General features: G+C 52.4%; 1 protein-coding gene across 5 annotated transcripts in view; it reads left to right on the forward strand.

The window, feature by feature from the left end:
- The window catches only part of LOC140430841 (RNA-binding Raly-like protein), a 2,211,286-nt gene that overhangs the window by 596,344 nt on the left and 1,598,152 nt on the right, over window positions 1–16,790 (forward strand). The window contains exon 1 of one of the 5 annotated variants that reach the window (XM_072518573.1): window positions 191–348. The exons of the other annotated variants lie outside the window; for them this stretch is intronic. The gene's annotated coding sequence lies outside the window, so the exon portion shown is untranslated. Of the gene's footprint in view, window positions 1–190; window positions 349–16,790 lie in introns of those variants that run through there. 5 annotated transcript variants of the gene reach the window in all.

Here is a 16,790-nt window from a genome sequence, read left to right on the forward strand (position 1 = left end):
CAATCAGAAACCCTATTAGTGCCTGTGAGGAGCTCACATGACCAAAGGAGAAGACAATCTCCTCCCCCCTTTGCTTCCTCTCGAGATGTGACAGGTGCCGAGGTAGGATAATACCATAGCAGCAAATCCCATTCAGCCACCCTGAATAGGTGCTTCGCTTCAGCCTGCAGCTGTTAGTCTTGCCTTGCCTGCTCGGTGTGTCTCTGAGCACAGTTTGGGATTCTGTCGAAAGTATATCTTTTTTTTCTTAATATTTCCAAAGGAATACATATTTCTGCTTGGGTTTTTATAGGTCTCTCACTAAACTGCTGCCTCAGCCTTGCTCTATTCATTTTTACCTTCAATTTGGTAGGTAATCAAATACCTGACCTATTTTTTTTTTTGTTGTGCTTTTTTTTTTGAATAACAGCTTTCAAAGCTTAACCTTTTTTGTTCCATTTCAGTGCAGTGATTTTAAAAAATATATATGTATGTGTGATATATGTATTTTTTTGTAAACCGAGAGGACCTCTGAAACCAATATTGTCTCAGGATCAGTTTCTAAGCAAAAGTTTTTTTTTTCTCTCCAGCTTGACAAGTGATGCGGAAGCTCTCTTGAATCTGGTACTTTTAAGTCAGCACTGATTTTTAAATGTGTGAAAAATGCTCCTTGATGGTAGCTGCTTTTTCTCGTCAGTTCTAAGTCTTGCGAACCTGCTGTTTTGAGAAACTTGAATTTTCATAAATTGAGGCAAAGAATCGTTTTTGTCTGAAAATGTCTTGAAATGTCAGGATCTTTTTTCTCTCTCTTGAAGGTTAATCTGCCTTTTTTTTAATGGATTCTCGAAGGGAGTTACTGCCCTGGTGTATTAAGTCAGAAGATTTGTTGTGAGATATTTCCTTCTGAGGCTGTGTTCTGAAAATGCCTGTACTGTGTTTGCCAGATGTCTTGGAGTTGGGATGGGACAAACCCAGACGCACTTGGAAAGCGCGGAGTTGCAATAAAGCACTTGCTGAGCATCACCTTCCACAGTACTCTCCCCATTCAGCTCGGGAAAGCACTGACTAGATTGCTGGGTAGAATATTCTGGTGCTCCTGTCTTTCCTGCTTATGTGCCTTTCTTTGTGCCTGCCTATATCCTTCCTCGCCAGCCTTATGCTGAAGATACTGAGTCCTGCTGGGATACAGTTGCATTAGTGCCAGTAACCTAATGGTGCAAGTCCAAAAAGTGTCATTGCCATTTCTGGCTGGTTTTAATTGGTAACTTTTGTGTTGGTTACTGGTTTATTCATTGGCTGCATTTTAGAGAACAGAAAGCTTTCATCCAGCACTTAGTGAAACCAACACAAAGAGAAAACAATGTATACTTTCTTCAATGTATGAGGTATTCCCCATTCCACTTCATCCCTTCAGACACAGGCACAATGGGCCAAATGGTTCCCTCCCACCGTCCTCAGATTCTACATCAGTCTTTTCCCAAACCACATGGATGCACGGCAGATGCAATGCTTTTGATAACATAGGTTATGTAACTAGATTGTCAGAAGCGTTGTACCTGAGCAAACGAGAATGGCTCAGATCGTCTGGTCTCTGGATCACTGGAGAACCGACCTTTCTCCCACGATGCGTTTCAGGACTGCGGAAGTTTCAACGCAATGACTCTGTGGGAATTACCCACAATGTATGGATTTCCGATGGGCAATTCCTCTGCTACCCGGGACCTTCGGAACATGTCTCCAACTCGAGTTAGAGTCAGAGACTTCAGACTGTTTCAACTTGCTTACCCCTATAGTTATCCAGGAAATGTTACCAGAAAAATACTATGATGTGGAGATGCCGGCGTTGGACTGGGGTGAGCACAGTACGAAGTCTTACAACACCAGGTTAAAGTCCAACAGGTTTGTTTCGATGTCACTAGCTTTCAGAGCGCTGCTCCTTCCTCAGGTGAATGAGGAATGCAGAAAAATACTAGACTAGCCCCTGGGTATCTATGCAACTGACAACGCCTCCGCCACCCCCACGACTACCCCTGACCAGCCTGAGTAGCTATCACCTGTCTTCCTCCATAACCCCCCAAACCTCATCCAGACCTGACAAGTCCCAAACCAACACCCACCTCCATAATCCTCCCTGACTAGCCCCTAACCTGACAACCCCTGCCGACCCAAACTGACTACCCCCAATCCATCTACCCACTTAGCCACCCGAGCCAGCTCACCCATCTTCCATTCACACACATACCCATTCACCCAGCCATTCGCTTGTACACTCATACACTAACATACTGAAAAGCTGTTGAAATGCTCTTCATTGTGTTAGCGAGTACTTACCAGCTTTGACAGCTTAGTGTGTCATTCTCCCCCCCACCCCTACCATCTCCATCCACCCCCAGTGTTCAATGTTGCTGAGAAGCAGTTCAATGGAAGATCGCTCCATATTTATGAAGATGCTGGAGTTGAAGACGCAGCCAAAAGTCCAGAGCAGAATCATCGAGTGGAAAAGTGGAAGAGAGTAGCAATCTGATGGCAATTGCTGCTTCTTGGAAGAGATGGAAGAAATGTGTTTTGTACAGATGTGTGACATTTCCAGTGATTAGCACAAAGGCAAGGTTAATGACTTGACTTATTTGTTGTTTATGGTCGTCTCTGTGGATGTGCAATCCAGGGGCGAAGCACATTGACTCTCAATGCCCTGTGTCAGTCATTTGGGAATTGCTGCTTTCGGTTTCTGCGGCAACCATTTTTGTTACTGCTATTGACGACATTGCATTTCAAAAGCAGCCTACTAAGTCAGAACATTGAATACCATCCTGGTTGGTTCACTGCAGGCAGTGCCCACCTTTTGGCTGCCAGTGCCGCACCACTTCTGGGGCGTCATTCTCCGACCCCCCAGAGTGTCGGAGAATGGCCGTTGGCCGCCGTGAATCCCGCCCCCGCCGGTTGCCGAAGTCTCCGAAGGGAGAAAAGTCGGCGGGGCGTTAATGGCGCCGCTGCCGCGGAGAATGTTACGGGTCTGCGCAAGGCAGCCGATTTTCGGCCTGCCGATATTCTCCCTTCCGGATGGGCCGAAGTCCCGTCGACGTGATGACCGTTCACGTCGACGTGAATCAAACCTCCTTTTCATCGGCGTGACCCGGTGCTCCAGGGTCACGCCGACCAGCGTGGAGGTGAGTGACGGCCTGGGGGGTTGGCTCTGGGCAGGCAATGGCGTGGCCGCAGTCTGATTGCGTGAGGAGAGGTGTGTCTCGGGTTGTGTGTGTGTGTGTGCGGCGGGGGGGGGGGGGGGGGTGGTTAGAGTAGGCTGGGCTCCAGGGTAATGCCGGGAGGGGGTCCGTGCCAGGGTGGAGGTTTGGGGGGGATCCGTGCCGGGGTGGAGGTTGGGGGTTGGGGGGGGGGGTCCGTGCTGGGGTGGAGGTTGGGGGGGGGGGGGTCCGTGCCGAGGAGGGGGATGGGAGGGCAAGTGAGTTGGTCCACCTGGCCAGGTGCCAGCCTCCAACAGTTGGACCCATGCGGTCCATGCCACCTGGCTGGGGGGAGGAGGGGATATGGGCAATGATGACATGTCGTCGTTCCCCTCCCCCCCACCAGTCCGTCATGTTTTCAGATCATCCAGCGATGTTGGCCGCCGTGGTGGCAGCCGCTCATGTCTATGTTGCCCTGGATGAGGAGGAGGAGGAGGAGGAGCGTGCCAGAGAGGCGGCGCAGGCTGCCGCAGAGGGGCAGGCGGCAGCCGCCCAGGCTGGAGGGACACCTGACCGACAGGACGAGGAGGGGGAGGAGGACGTCGCAGCCCCACGGCAACGGAGGCACCCGAGGGCGCCCCGTGTGTACCGGCCCCGGCAGTCATACCAGGACCTCACGGACCGGGAATGCAGGAGGAGACTCCGGATGAGCCGGGAAACCGTGGCACACATCTGCCACCTGCTGGCACACCTGTCACCGCGTGGCACTGGCGGGGGACACCCTCTCCCTGTGTCCGTCAAGGTTACGGTGGCCCGATATGCCATGGCGCACCGCTACATCCGCTTCCCCGTGGACCGGGCCAGCCAAGATGCCTGGGCCGTGGGCTTCTCTGCCGTGGCCGGGTTCCCCATGGTCCAGGGCGCGATCGATGGGATACACGTCGCCGTGCGGCCACCTGCAGATAACAGGGCCGTGTTCACTAATAGGAAGGGGACCTATTCGATGAACGTACAGGTGGTCTGCGACCACCGCATGATGATCCTGCACGTCTGCGCCCGTCACCCAGGCAGTGTACACGATTCATTCGTGTTGTCGCGGTCATCCATCCCCGCATGTACGAGGGACGCCATCCCCGGCTGAGGGGCTGGTTGCTGGGCGACAGGGGCTACCCATTGCGATCGTGGCTGATGACGCCTATACGGAGGCCACGCAATGAGGCGGAGAACCGCTACAATGATGCCCATGTAGCGACAAGGGGAGTGATCGAGAGGTGCTTTGGTGTGCTGAAGGTGCCTGGACCTCTCTGGGGGCGCCCTCCAGTATCGGTCAGATAGGATCGGCCGCATCATTGTGGTGTGCTGCGTCCTGCACAACATAGCCCAGCAGAGGGGCGATGTGCCGCAGGCAGAGGAGGGCGGAGTGGAGGAGCAGCAGGAAGAGGCCCAGTCCTCCCCAGATGAGGGAGATGGGGGCAATGGTCAGGGCAGACGGGGTAGACACAGGCGGGTGGCAGTCCACCGTTACCGGCTGGCCCAGCGGGCACGGGACAGACTGATAGATGCCCGCTTCACTGACTAGATGGGCGTGGGAATCGGGTAGTATGGTCACAGACCGCACACCATGGCAACAGCCGACCACCCACACCCCCCACCCATCCACCCACCCAGCACCCTCACCCCCCTCCCCAACCCCACCCACCCCAGCCGCATGCACACCACCCCCCCCCCCATTGCCGATCCACCTGCGGCACAACGGGCCGGGCTCACACAGTTGCGGGTGGACGCGTGTCTATTGCAGGCCATGGAGGATGATGACAACCCGCCCTGCGATGAGCTCCTGGCTCTACATCGTTGGACTATGTCTGACCCATGGCCACAGTACCACCATCCACCCGGACCATCCCTGCATGCGGCTGTGACACTGCAGCGCACGGTCCCGTCCTCTGCCCGGGGGATGTTGATGGCGGCCCAGGGGGAAGGGGGCAGACTCACCTGGGGCTGAGGTAAGACCACCCCTCACACACACACTTGCGCTCAACGTACATGACACCCCCGCACACTTTGGACAGAGCACAAAGGCAGCTTCGGTAGGTGTAACATTGACTTTAATAACCAAAGGAGTTCATGCACGTGCCCTAGCCCCTAAAACTCATCTGTGCCCTGCACCCGTGCCAACTTACTCAGTGTCTAATTGTTTGGCCTTACGGGCCCTTTGACTACGTCTACGTGGTTCCCTAGACGGTACAGCAGAACTGGAGGTGGACTCCTGCCCTCTGACACTGGATCCCTTTGGCGGCCATTTCCTGGGGCGTCCTGGCCTAGATGGGCCAGGCTGCGGCCTGGGCGACTGGGATGGCGAGCTGCCAGCCTGTCCTGCCCGTTGCCAACCCGATGCACCTAGGACGGAAGGGGGGGAGTCCGAGGTGTCGCGGTGTACCGGGACCTCCCCTACAGAGGGAGCCGGGACGGACCACACCACCTCCTCCTCCCTCGGGGTGCCCGATGGCCCCCAGGCCTCTACATGGGTGGGGGATGCGAATGGACTGGCCATCCGACGCCCCCCCGACATCTGGCGCTGCCAGTCCTGGAGGCCCGTGCTGGTATCGGCAGGGGTCTGCAGGTTTCCTGCCATGGAGCCCAGGGGGTTGTCGAACCCTGTCTGCGACAGTGTGACGCCAGCTCGCACATGGCCACTGGCGCCGATGCCCTCAGCGTTGGCCTGCAGAGACTGGGCCATGGCCTGCTGAGACTGGGCCATGGCCTGCAGAGACTGGGCCATGGCCTGCTGAGACTGGGCCATGGCCTGCAGAGACTGGGCTATGGCGTTGAGCGCCTCTGCCATCTGGCGCTGGCACTGGCTCATGGCCTCCTGTGAGAGGGCAGCCATTTCCTGGGCCACAGACGCCGCCTGCACGGAAGGCCCCAGGCCTCGCATACCGTTCCCCATGTCTGACACCGTCGCACCCATTGCCTCCACCGCGGACGCCACCCATGCGGTGTCAGCCTGGGTGGCACGCATGACCGGCACCACTCCCAGCTCCTGGATGCGGGTGGACTCCTCCACCTGCGACCGCAGCCGCCGCAAGCCGCCCGTCACCCTCTTCGCTTGTCTCCGGGTCGGTGGTTGCATCGGATCTATGTGTGGGTGTAGTAACTGCAGGAACCCGGGATCCATCTGGGCGGCAGATGTTCGCTTGGGCTGGGCTGCCCTCCGACCGCCCGGTCCCTCTGCTGCTCCTACCTCCACCTGCTGTACCAGGACGGCTGTGTTGTGCGCACCAGTGAGTGTACCAGACGCCTCATCACTAAAGTGCCCAACCGTGGTGAGTGTTTCTGTGATGGTGGAGGGTGTTGGTGACAGCAGTGGAGTTGTGTCGTGCTCTTCGTCCCACTCTGAGTCCATGGCACTTTGGGGTGGGGGTTCGTCTCCACCCATCCATCTGAGTCACTGTCCGGTATTTCGTCTTCCTGGGTAGTGCTGTCCCGGGTAGGGGTGTCCTGGGTAGTGGTGTCCTGGGTAGTGGTGTCCTGGGTAGTGGTGTCCTGGGTAGTGGTGTCCTGGCTCGGATGTGACGGGGGCCTGTGGCTGCCCCCCTCGTCGCTGGGTGGTCGCTCCCGCACGTGACGGGGGTGTCGTCTCCCTGTTGCTCCAGGTCTCTCCGTCTCCCGTGGTGTGCGAGGGTCATCCTGCGGGCGTCGCATGCTGGAGGGTCCGGGTCTCTCCATCTCCCGTGGTCTCCGAGGGGCATCCTGTGGGCGTCGCATGCTGGAGGGTCCGGGTCTCTCCGTCTCCCGTGGTCTCCGATGGGCATCCTGCGGGCGTCGCATGCTGGAGGATGCGGGTCTCTCCGCCTCCCGTGGTCTCCGAGGGGCATCCTGCGGGCGGTCTGCATCTGCGGGGATGGGTGCCTGGACGTTTGGTCCTGCGATACACAATGAAGCATGCATGGTTAGACATCAGGCAGTGATCAGGTGATACGGGGGAGGGGGATATAGGGGAGGGGGGATATGGGGACGGGCTGTCGGTGGCTCACTCGCTAGTACGCCCCCGACCTCTGCATCAGCAACCTCCCGGTCCTCAGGTCCGCCAGCCAGTTCCAGGGCCCTTTCCTCGTGTACGGTCAGTGGCCTCTCATCAGCGGACCCTCCTCCAGTCCTCACATGCTCCCTATTGTTGTGTGCGCGCTTCTCCTGTGGGGGGGGGCAGGGGTAAAAGGCAACAGTGTTAGGCAGGTATATGAATGCACGCCATCGGTTGCGCGTGCATTGCAGAGGTTAAGGTTAGGGCTGGATTCACTTGGGGATATGGGGGATATGGGGGAGGGGGGATATGGGGGAGGGGGGATATGGGGATATGGGGGAGGGGGGATATGGGGGAGGGGGGTATATGGGGGAGGGGGGATATGGGGGAGGGGGGATATGGGGGAGGGGGGATATGGGGGAGGGGGCATATGGGGGATATGGGGAGGGGGATATGGGGGAGGGGGGATATGGGGGAGGGGGGATATGGGGAGGGGGGATATGGGGGAGGGGGGGATATGGGGAGGGGGGATATGGGGGAGGGGGGGATATGGGGAGCGGGGGATATGGGGGATATGGGGAGGGGAGGATATGGGGGAGGGGGGATATGGGGAGGGGGGATATGGGGAGGGGGATATGGGGGATATGGGGGAGGGGGGATATGGGGGAGGGGGGTATGGGGATATGGGGGAGGGGGGATATGGGGAGGGGGGATATGGGGGAGGGGGGATATGGGGGATATGGGGGAGGGGGGATATGGGGGAGGGGGGGATATGGGGGAGGGGGGATATGGGGGAGGCTCAGCCTGCCTGCTTTGACGAGGTCGTTCACCTTCTTGTGGCACTGGATGCCTGTCCGTGGTGTCAGGGCCACAGCGGTGACGGCCTCTGCCACTTCCCTCCACAGACGCCGGCTGTGGCGTGGGGCAACTCTGCGGCCGTGCCCGGGATACAGGGCGTCCCTCCTCTGCTCCACCGCGTCCAGGAGCGCCTCCACATCGCGTGACTCAAACCTCGGGGCTGAGCGACGGCCAGCCATCCAGTCGGGTGTTGCGGTCGGGTGTTCCGGTCGGGTGGGGGGGAGCAGCGCGGCCTTATGAGCCGTCACGCCGTGCAGCGCGTATGACGCTGCACGGCGTGAACCACTGCGCAAGCGCGGATCCCGTTACGTCGCTGTTAGCCCATTTCGGGCCGGAGACTATCGACCCATTTTTCCGACGTGACGCAAGTTGGATTTGCGCCGTTTTTTGCGCCGATCGGCGGACTTTCCGCCGATAACGGAGAATTTCGCCCCTGGTTCTGTGCTGTTAAAGTACTTTCCCTGTCCATACTGAAAGTGTGACCGTGTTTGAGCTTGTTGTGTGGTACAATTAAGAAATGTCTCCCTGGACGGATTCTCTGGTCCGCCAGCCACATGTTTCCCAACCGTGTGGCATTCGCGGTTGGTGGGATTCTATCTTCCTGCCGATTGCCAGTGGGATTTCCCATTGTAACCACCCCACACCGCCGGGAAACCTGCTGGCAGGCGGGAGGGGTGCTCTGTCGGCGGGAAAATTGAATTACAACGACTGGAGAATCCCGGTCCTTATCTGTCTCTTGTGGTTAAGCTGTTTTCCAATTCCGTAACTGTCTTGACATTGTTGGTTTTGCGCCATGCCATTAATAACGTGGTTCTGTCATTTCCCCGGCTTGACTGGTCCCAGGTGGTATTAGTGAAGCTCGCAAAGCTGTGACTGTGGTAATATATTCTGATTGCACAAAACCATGGCATTGTGACCACAACTATATGATGGACTTTGAGTTTTGTGTGTAACTTGATACCTGGGATTCTCTCTTTTCAGTCAGTTGTTAGATTTAAGATTAATGAGAGCAATGCTCCTTCAAAAGAAGAGAACCCTGTTAGCAATCTTCAGTTCACAACACTCAGTGATAATGCATGGCCAGACATTGTTCAGTGTTGCAGGTTGTTGTTGCAGATCGATTTTCTTGCGTTGATGTTAGGCCTGTACATCTGGCAAACAATTTAGAGGAATGTGCTTCAAAATGTTTTAAATACATTCATGGGATGTGGGCAGCATTTGCTGTCAATCCTTAATTACTCTTGAACTGAGTGGCTTGCTGGGCCATTTCAGAGGAAATTTAAGAGTGAACCACATTGCTGTGGGTCTGTAGTCCCATGTAGGTGAGTCCGGGTTAAGATGGCAGATTTCCATGAGGGAACCAGGTGGGTTTTTCGATTTTTAAACCACTTTGCCTCCATCTCAAAGAATGGCAGTCTCTAGTCTGAATTGTCCCAGCATGCCACTCAGCAGGTTCTAGGGGTAGACAATAACCACTGACTTTGACATTGACATCCACATTCCCAGACAGGTGGGGGAGGTGCTGCCGGCGGGAACGGACAATCCCGATAGCGGAGAAGTATTTTATCATGTTTACACAACTGGGGCTGGATTCTCCGCCCCGCCATGGCACATTTCTGCCCCAACCCGCCGGCGGGATTCTCCGTTACGCCAGCCGATCAATGGGGTTTCCCAATGTGGGGCAGCCCCACGCCTTCGGGAACCCCCCGGGCGCTGGCAAAATGGAGAATCCCGCCGGTGGAGAATCCTGTCCCTGGTATTTGTATCTCATCCTGCCCAGAACCCACTTGACAATTGCCAAGAAGACCAGGCGCATTTATATTGATCTTTTCCTCACCTCCAGACCCTTCAAAGTGCTTAAACAGCCCATGAGGCACTTTTGAAGTTGGAACATTTGGGAGCCAATTTGCGCACCGCAGGCTCCCACAATTGAACAATGTGATAATGACCAGATGATCTGTCCGCTGAGAGATAGATATTAGCCCAGACACGGGTTGATTTGTCTCTTTCCTCACCTTAATGTTCTTTACATGTTTCATTTCAGAACCCATTTTGTTAAAACTGAAAAATTGTCAGGTAGCTTTCTAACTTAATCAGTCCTGCAGAAACATTTAGCGCATTCAATCTTTTCTTGTAAACGCTGCTCGGCGGTGTCATATAGGAACCATTTTCCTCTACAGAATGCTGGTTCATGTTGGAGGTACAGACTGCAGTGCTTGTTTAACCTTGGCTCTTTCACAGAAAGTATGGCAGCTCTGATGAGACCATAAGATATAGGAGCCTGAATTAGGCCTCTCGGCCCGTCGAGTGTGCTCCGCCATTCAATCATGGCTGATATGTTACTCATCCCTATTCTCCTGCCACATAACCCTGGATCCCCTTATTAATCAAGAACCTATCTATCTCTGTCTGAAAGACACTCAGTAATTTGGCCTCCACAGCCTTGTAGGGCAAAGAGTCCCATAGATTTATAACCCTCTAACTGAAGAAATTCCTCCTCATCTCTGTTTTAAAGGATCATCCTTTCAGTCTGAGGCTGTGCCCTTGGGTTCTAGTTTTTCCTACTAGTGGGAACATCCTCTTCACATCCACTCTATCCAGGCCTTTCAGTATCCTGTAAGTTTCATAGATTAACTTGGATCATTCTGAAAAATTGGGTGGGTCTCTGGCTCGGTGCGCGAATCGGCCACACTCACCGGCCCAACTCGAACCTGATTGGTCCAATCCCATTTCTCTGTTTGGGCAATGCAGAGGCCACACCCCCAGTAGCTGTTGCCACCAGGTGCAGTATGCAGAGCTCCTCCCTGCAGCGGACGCTCTGCCCGCTGCTAACCCCTCTGCCTGGGGGCCATTCCTCTGAAACCCTGGGGGGGGGTCAGAGAACGGGGCTGGAGGGGAGATCCGAGAGCAGGGCCAGGGGTGGCCAGCTGACGGATAAGACTCGGGGCCTAGTATTTGAGCCCTGACAGTCTCCCTTCTCCAGCTCTCCCATGTCCGGGCAACGTGGGGATATCCAGGTTGGGGTGGGGGACAGGAGGGCTGCAGGAGGAGTTGAGGGGTAGAGTAGGTTTGGCTGAATGGGGTTGAGAGCATGAGTGTGTGTGGCTGAGAAGGGAAGTGTGAGTGAATGAGTGTGGCTGAGTGAGGAGGGGAGCGTGAGTGTGTGTGGCTGAGTTAGGAGGAGGGCATGAGTGAGTGAATGTCTAAGTTAGGAGGAGGGGAGTGTGAGTGAGTGAATGTTGCTGAGTGAGGACAGCATGGTTGGGGGTGTGGAGGTGGTGCAGTGATAAAAAGGTGTCAGTAAAACTTGTCCATTCATGGCGACTCGCGACAGTCCACCGATTTGTTTCTGCAGTTCTGAGTCAGAAATCGAGCCACCCTTGACATATTTGAAAATTCTCCAAATTCCACATGATTTTTCATTCATTAATTTTACTGGTAAAATCAGGCATAGGGTTTGAAATTTATATATTGGGAAAGTCTGCCCCCTAGTTGGCTGCTTTTTGTTTAGACAATGCTTTCTTTGACCCTGCTCTTTTTGGCCTTGAGCTGACCTCCACTCTGAGGTTCAGTGTTTCACCCAAGTTTCCGGAAATAAGTTTGAAGAAGTGTATGCCTCTTTTGTTTTAATCCGTTCTGTTTAATTTCTTTGGTAATGCTTGCTGTTTCAATTCTAATCTTTAATTTGTAGTTTGGGATTTTCCAGCCCCCCCACCTTTGGCATGTTTTTCAGCAGTGGAGGCGACTTGCTGCTGCCGATGGTGGGATCTTCCAATCCCGCTGGAGTCAATGGTGATTTGTGTAGCTTGCCCATCCCGCTGCTGGGGAAACCTGTCACATGGAGTCACCTTCAGCGGGACTGGAAAATCCCGCTGGTGAGAAGTGTTGGAAAGTCTTGCCTATAGATGTATGTGCTGACTCTTTAATGGCAGACAAAGCAGCCGTTAACTTTAGACAGACCAGAACATCACAAATTTCAACGGCAAAAAAATCTTAATAAGTGACAAGTCACTGTAATTTTGTCTTCACTTTAAACATTGAGGTATAGCTCCAGCAACAGTCAGGGTAGTGTGGGGCTTGGAGGAGAACGTGCAGATTGTGTTCCCATTTGCCTGCTACCCTTGTCCTTCTCAGCAGAGGTTGTAGTTTGGTAACTACTGTATAAAAAGCTGCAGTGAGTTGCTTGTGTTCAAATCCCTACATGGCCTTGCCCTTTCCTATCCCTAGATCACCCTCCACCCTCCCAGAGCTCTTTGTCCAATTCTGTCACTTGTGGGTGCACAGCTGTTAGCACTGCTGCCTCACAGCTCCAGGGACCCGGGTTTGATTCCAGCCTTGGGTGACTATCTGTGTGGCGTTTACACTTCCTGTGTCTGCGTGGGTTTCCTCCGAGTGTTCCGGTTTCCTCCCACAGTCCAAAGATGTGCAAGTTAGGTGGATTGGTCATGGTGAAATTGGCTCTGAGTGCCCAAAGATGTGCGGGTTAGGTGGGCATTGGATGGGGGAGTGGGCCGAGGTAAGGTGCACTTTCAATGGGTCGGTGCAGACTCAATGGGCCGAATGGCCTCCTTCTGCATCGTGGGGATTCTATGAATTCTATGGACGTGTGAATCTCAAATTTCCTTTGCCACACATTGGTTATAAATCTTCACCTGTATAAGTCCTGGGATCTGGAATTCGTTACCTAAAACTCCTTTTTCTTACAGATGGTTTGAGCCGAGTGGTCAACATTGTATGAAGCATGGTCTAGTGTGAGTCAAGAGCCCCACTCTGGCATGGCAGTGTCTGCCACATTTACTGCAGACGAGCACAGTGGATTGAGATAGTGCATGATTTGCTGGCCTTTGTTCTCTCGGGATTCACCTCTCCACCAGCTGAGCATTTCATTTCTGCTCACCTCATCCATCGCCCTTTCAGTCAACATCCAGAAATCATTGCTGTCAGCAACTGTCCCCCAGTGCTAGTGTCAGTATCCACCATCTTCATATCTCACTTCCAGGTGTCCTTGTTGCAGAGGTATAGTAGCCCAGGAGGCCAAATGATACTGAGGATATGTCTGAGACGGAGAAGGTGGAAACTGTTCAGTCTTTTCTCCTGCCGAGAGTATGTTATCCAGGTCTCACCATTGTAGAGGAGCACGCTGAGGACACAGGCTCAGTAGACTCATAGTTTGCTGTTCTCAGTCAGGTTGCTGTTGTTCCGCACACTCTTACTCAGCTTGGACATAACAGCTGCTGCTTTTGTGACGTGTGTGTTGATTTCAACATCAAGTGACAGATTGCTGGTGTTGTGAAGCCTATTGGTGATTGATGGAGCTATCATCAACCTCCAGTGACACATTGTCAATGCTGATAAATGGCATTAAGATAACATCCTGAATCTGGGATTCCTAATACTGATGGCCAAACCAAACTACCGGCGTGAGAGAGTCTGTCCATTTTCTGTTGGAAGTGCTCCTCAGTATGGAATGTTAGTGTTGCTTTGTCAGTGCAGAGCAACTCTCTGAGGACTTATCTTAGATCTCAGACTGGTGAGGTTGAACAGCTGTCTGTCAGTTCTGATATGTATGTAGAATCCACTGTGAAGGACCTGCAGCTATATGTGACAGTAGCAAAGAGAAGGATATGTTGAAGAGTGTCTGTGCCAGAACACAACCCTGTTTGACCCCACTGCGGATCTCAGGGGGATTCAGTGCTGCTCTGTCATTGCTGACCTGACTCACCATGTTATCCTGGAAAGAGGAGATCACATTGAGCAGCTTCAGTGGGCAGCCAATTGTCTCCAGCAGTTTAAATAGACGGTCTCAGCTCACACGATCAAACGCCTTGGTGAGATCAATGATGAAAATATACAATGGTCTCCTTTGTTCACGGAATTTCTGTTGCAGCTTCAGGACTGAGATGATCATGTCAACTGTAGATCTTCCAGTTCTGAAGCCGCACTGAGATTTGGGATAGATGCGTTTGGCCAGGATCTGCAGTCTGACGAGAGCAACACAGCAAATCCTTTTCCCACAATTCTCAGCAGTGGGTTTCTCGATAGTTGTTGCAATCGTTGTGGTCGCCCTTGGTTTTGTACAGGGTCACAATCTGTGCATCACACAAATCCTGGAGCACCATGCGCTCCCTCCAGCAGAGATAGAGAGGTTTGTGTAGCTGCTGTAGGAGTGTGGTATTCCTGTGCTTGATCAGTTCAGGCGGTGTGGCATCAGCACCTGGAGTTTTGCCCAGGGTAAACCAGTCATTAGTTTTGCTCAGCTCCTCCACCGCGGGTTCAATATCCAGCTCTGCAGTGACAGATAGTTTTCCTCTGGTTTTGGAGCTTCCTCATGACAGTATTCCCCTTGGGGTATAAGTCAAGGTAGTGTTCAATCCAGGTCTTCAACTGTTTATTTCAGTTGGTGATGACCTCCCTGCCTTTGTGTTCAGCAAGCCATTTTCTTTTGCCGACAGACCTGTTGCCTTGTTGATCCCGTCATACTGCCCCTAGCATTTCATGTATCCAAGGATGTCTGGATATTCTGGCAGAGTTGTAACCAGTAATCATTGCCACAAGGCCTAGCAGTCTGGTCACTTGTGGATCATGAATTACCTTCAGCCTCGTGTGTAGGATCTTTAATCTTTTATTACTGGTGTCACAAGTAGGCTAACATTAACACTGCAACGAAGTTACTGTGAAAATCCCCTAGTCGTGACACACCGGCACCTGTTCGGGTACAGTGAGGGAGAATTCAGAATGTCCAATTCACCTAACAACATGTCTTTCGGGGCTTGTGGGAGGGAACAGGAGCACCCGGAGGAAACCCACGCAGACACAGGGAGAAGGTGTAGACACCGCACAGACAGTGATCCAAGCTGGGAATTGAACTGGGACCCTTGGCGCTGTGAAGTGACAGTGCTAACCACTGTGCCACCCCTAAAATCCGTTGCCTCCCCACTTGCTCTGCTCCTTTCAGATACATTTCAAGAGTTCTTCAACTGTTTCCGTGTGTGTTTTGGCCTCATCGCTCCTCTGAAGCATCTTGGGGCATTTTACTGAGTTAAAGGTGCTACATAAATTCAAAAACTCTTGTTGCTGCTAATAGTATACTGTTCAATGTCGTGGATAAAAAGAGCAATTATTGGTCACTTCAGAGTGATGGTTACTGCCGTTATTGTGCCACCCTGGTTACCAATTGACTGGGAAAGCCTGGATAACGTTGTTGCTTTTTAACTAGTGCAAAATATAGTGACAAACACAAAGAATAGCCTGTAATTTGTGATAGACGTTATCTGAGTGACTGATATTTGGGGGGAAATTGGACAAAACATTTGAAGTTCACACATTCAGGATTAAAGATGTAAATTTCCAAGTTGCTGCCTGATTTTAACCTGCTCTTCAACAAGCGTCATAACACTGTTACCTCACCGATACATACAATGTTAAAATACATGAAGTGTTTGAATTTTGAGTCATAATAAGACCATTTGGCCCATTTAGTCCATGCCAGCTCTTTAGAGCAACCCACAGTACTTACCTATCAAATTCCACATGGACAGTGACCTGGGGCCGGCATCAAACCCGGGTCCTCAGCGGCCTGAGGCAGCAGTGTTAACCATTACACCACCGTGTCGCCCCCTGGGATCAGTGTAACATGAGCTAGATGCAGAGAAACGTTCCCTGAGTTCTGACCCAACAACCTGCTTCAATCCCAATCACAGAATAGCAGTGTGACATTTGCTGCTTCTTATACCACTTTCCTTGTAGCTGTTAAAGTTTCCTAAATTATTTGGGGAGAGCTTGGCTGTTATTAAATGGCAGAATCATCTGGACTAGGTTCTATAAGGCCCCTTTGCAGATAAAAGTAATAATAAGCAGACCTTCAGTTTGCCCACTCAAGCCCACTTTGTGGCCTGAAATGTGGGTACACTAGTTTGCTGAGCCTGTAAACCTCATTCTTTGACTCTAACCACCGTATATAGAACCTGATTGCAACAATGGAATTGTTATGCATTTGTTGGTTTGTTGAATATTTTATCAGAGAACAATTTAGAATCTAGTTCTAAATCCACAACAGCTTTATTTACACTGTTTTAAAATATCTCCGCAATCACAAGGTTTCTACCCATCTGTCTGCAGCTCTGGCTTCCCAGGTCTTCCTGGAAGCTTCTGTTTATTCCAGCTCTCAGAGGTACTACGCAGGCTTAATCAATTATAGATCAGTTAGCAGAGGGAAATTATCAAACACAGATCAATTAAACCATTGACCACTACAGCAATGGTTTTTGGATGCCAAGGCTCAAGATCGGTGAGCTGGAGGAAGAGTTGAGACATTTCCTACATTACAGCAGTGACTACACTTTAAAAGTACTTTATTGGCTGGAAGGCGCTTAGGGACATCCGGAGGTAGTGAAAGGCACTGTAGTAATGCAAGTTCTTTCTTTTCAAACCGTTAGTTTGACCGCAGTCAAAATCGTTTTTCCAGCTTATTCTTCCCCCTTTTGCTGCAGGTGCTGTCCCAAAGCTGACCATTGATGTCTGTACCCCCACAGGCAGGAATTCATTAAGCACAAGGTCTGGACTGTGGGTTTTAGCATTCCATAGTCAACCCTGTTGTCCCATGAGGTATTCACAACTCCGTACTCTGTAGCAGCAGTATCTAAACAGTGGTAAGGAGCAAGAATAGTTGATGACTTGATTTCCCCTTTGCCAGCAGATGTAAAGATCAGCCAAGCCAACACAACACAGGAATCAAACTGCAAATTGCTGTC

This window comes from Scyliorhinus torazame, chromosome 10 (genome assembly GCF_047496885.1).
Source record: "Scyliorhinus torazame isolate Kashiwa2021f chromosome 10, sScyTor2.1, whole genome shotgun sequence".
Lineage (NCBI taxonomy): Eukaryota > Metazoa > Chordata > Chondrichthyes > Carcharhiniformes > Scyliorhinidae > Scyliorhinus > Scyliorhinus torazame.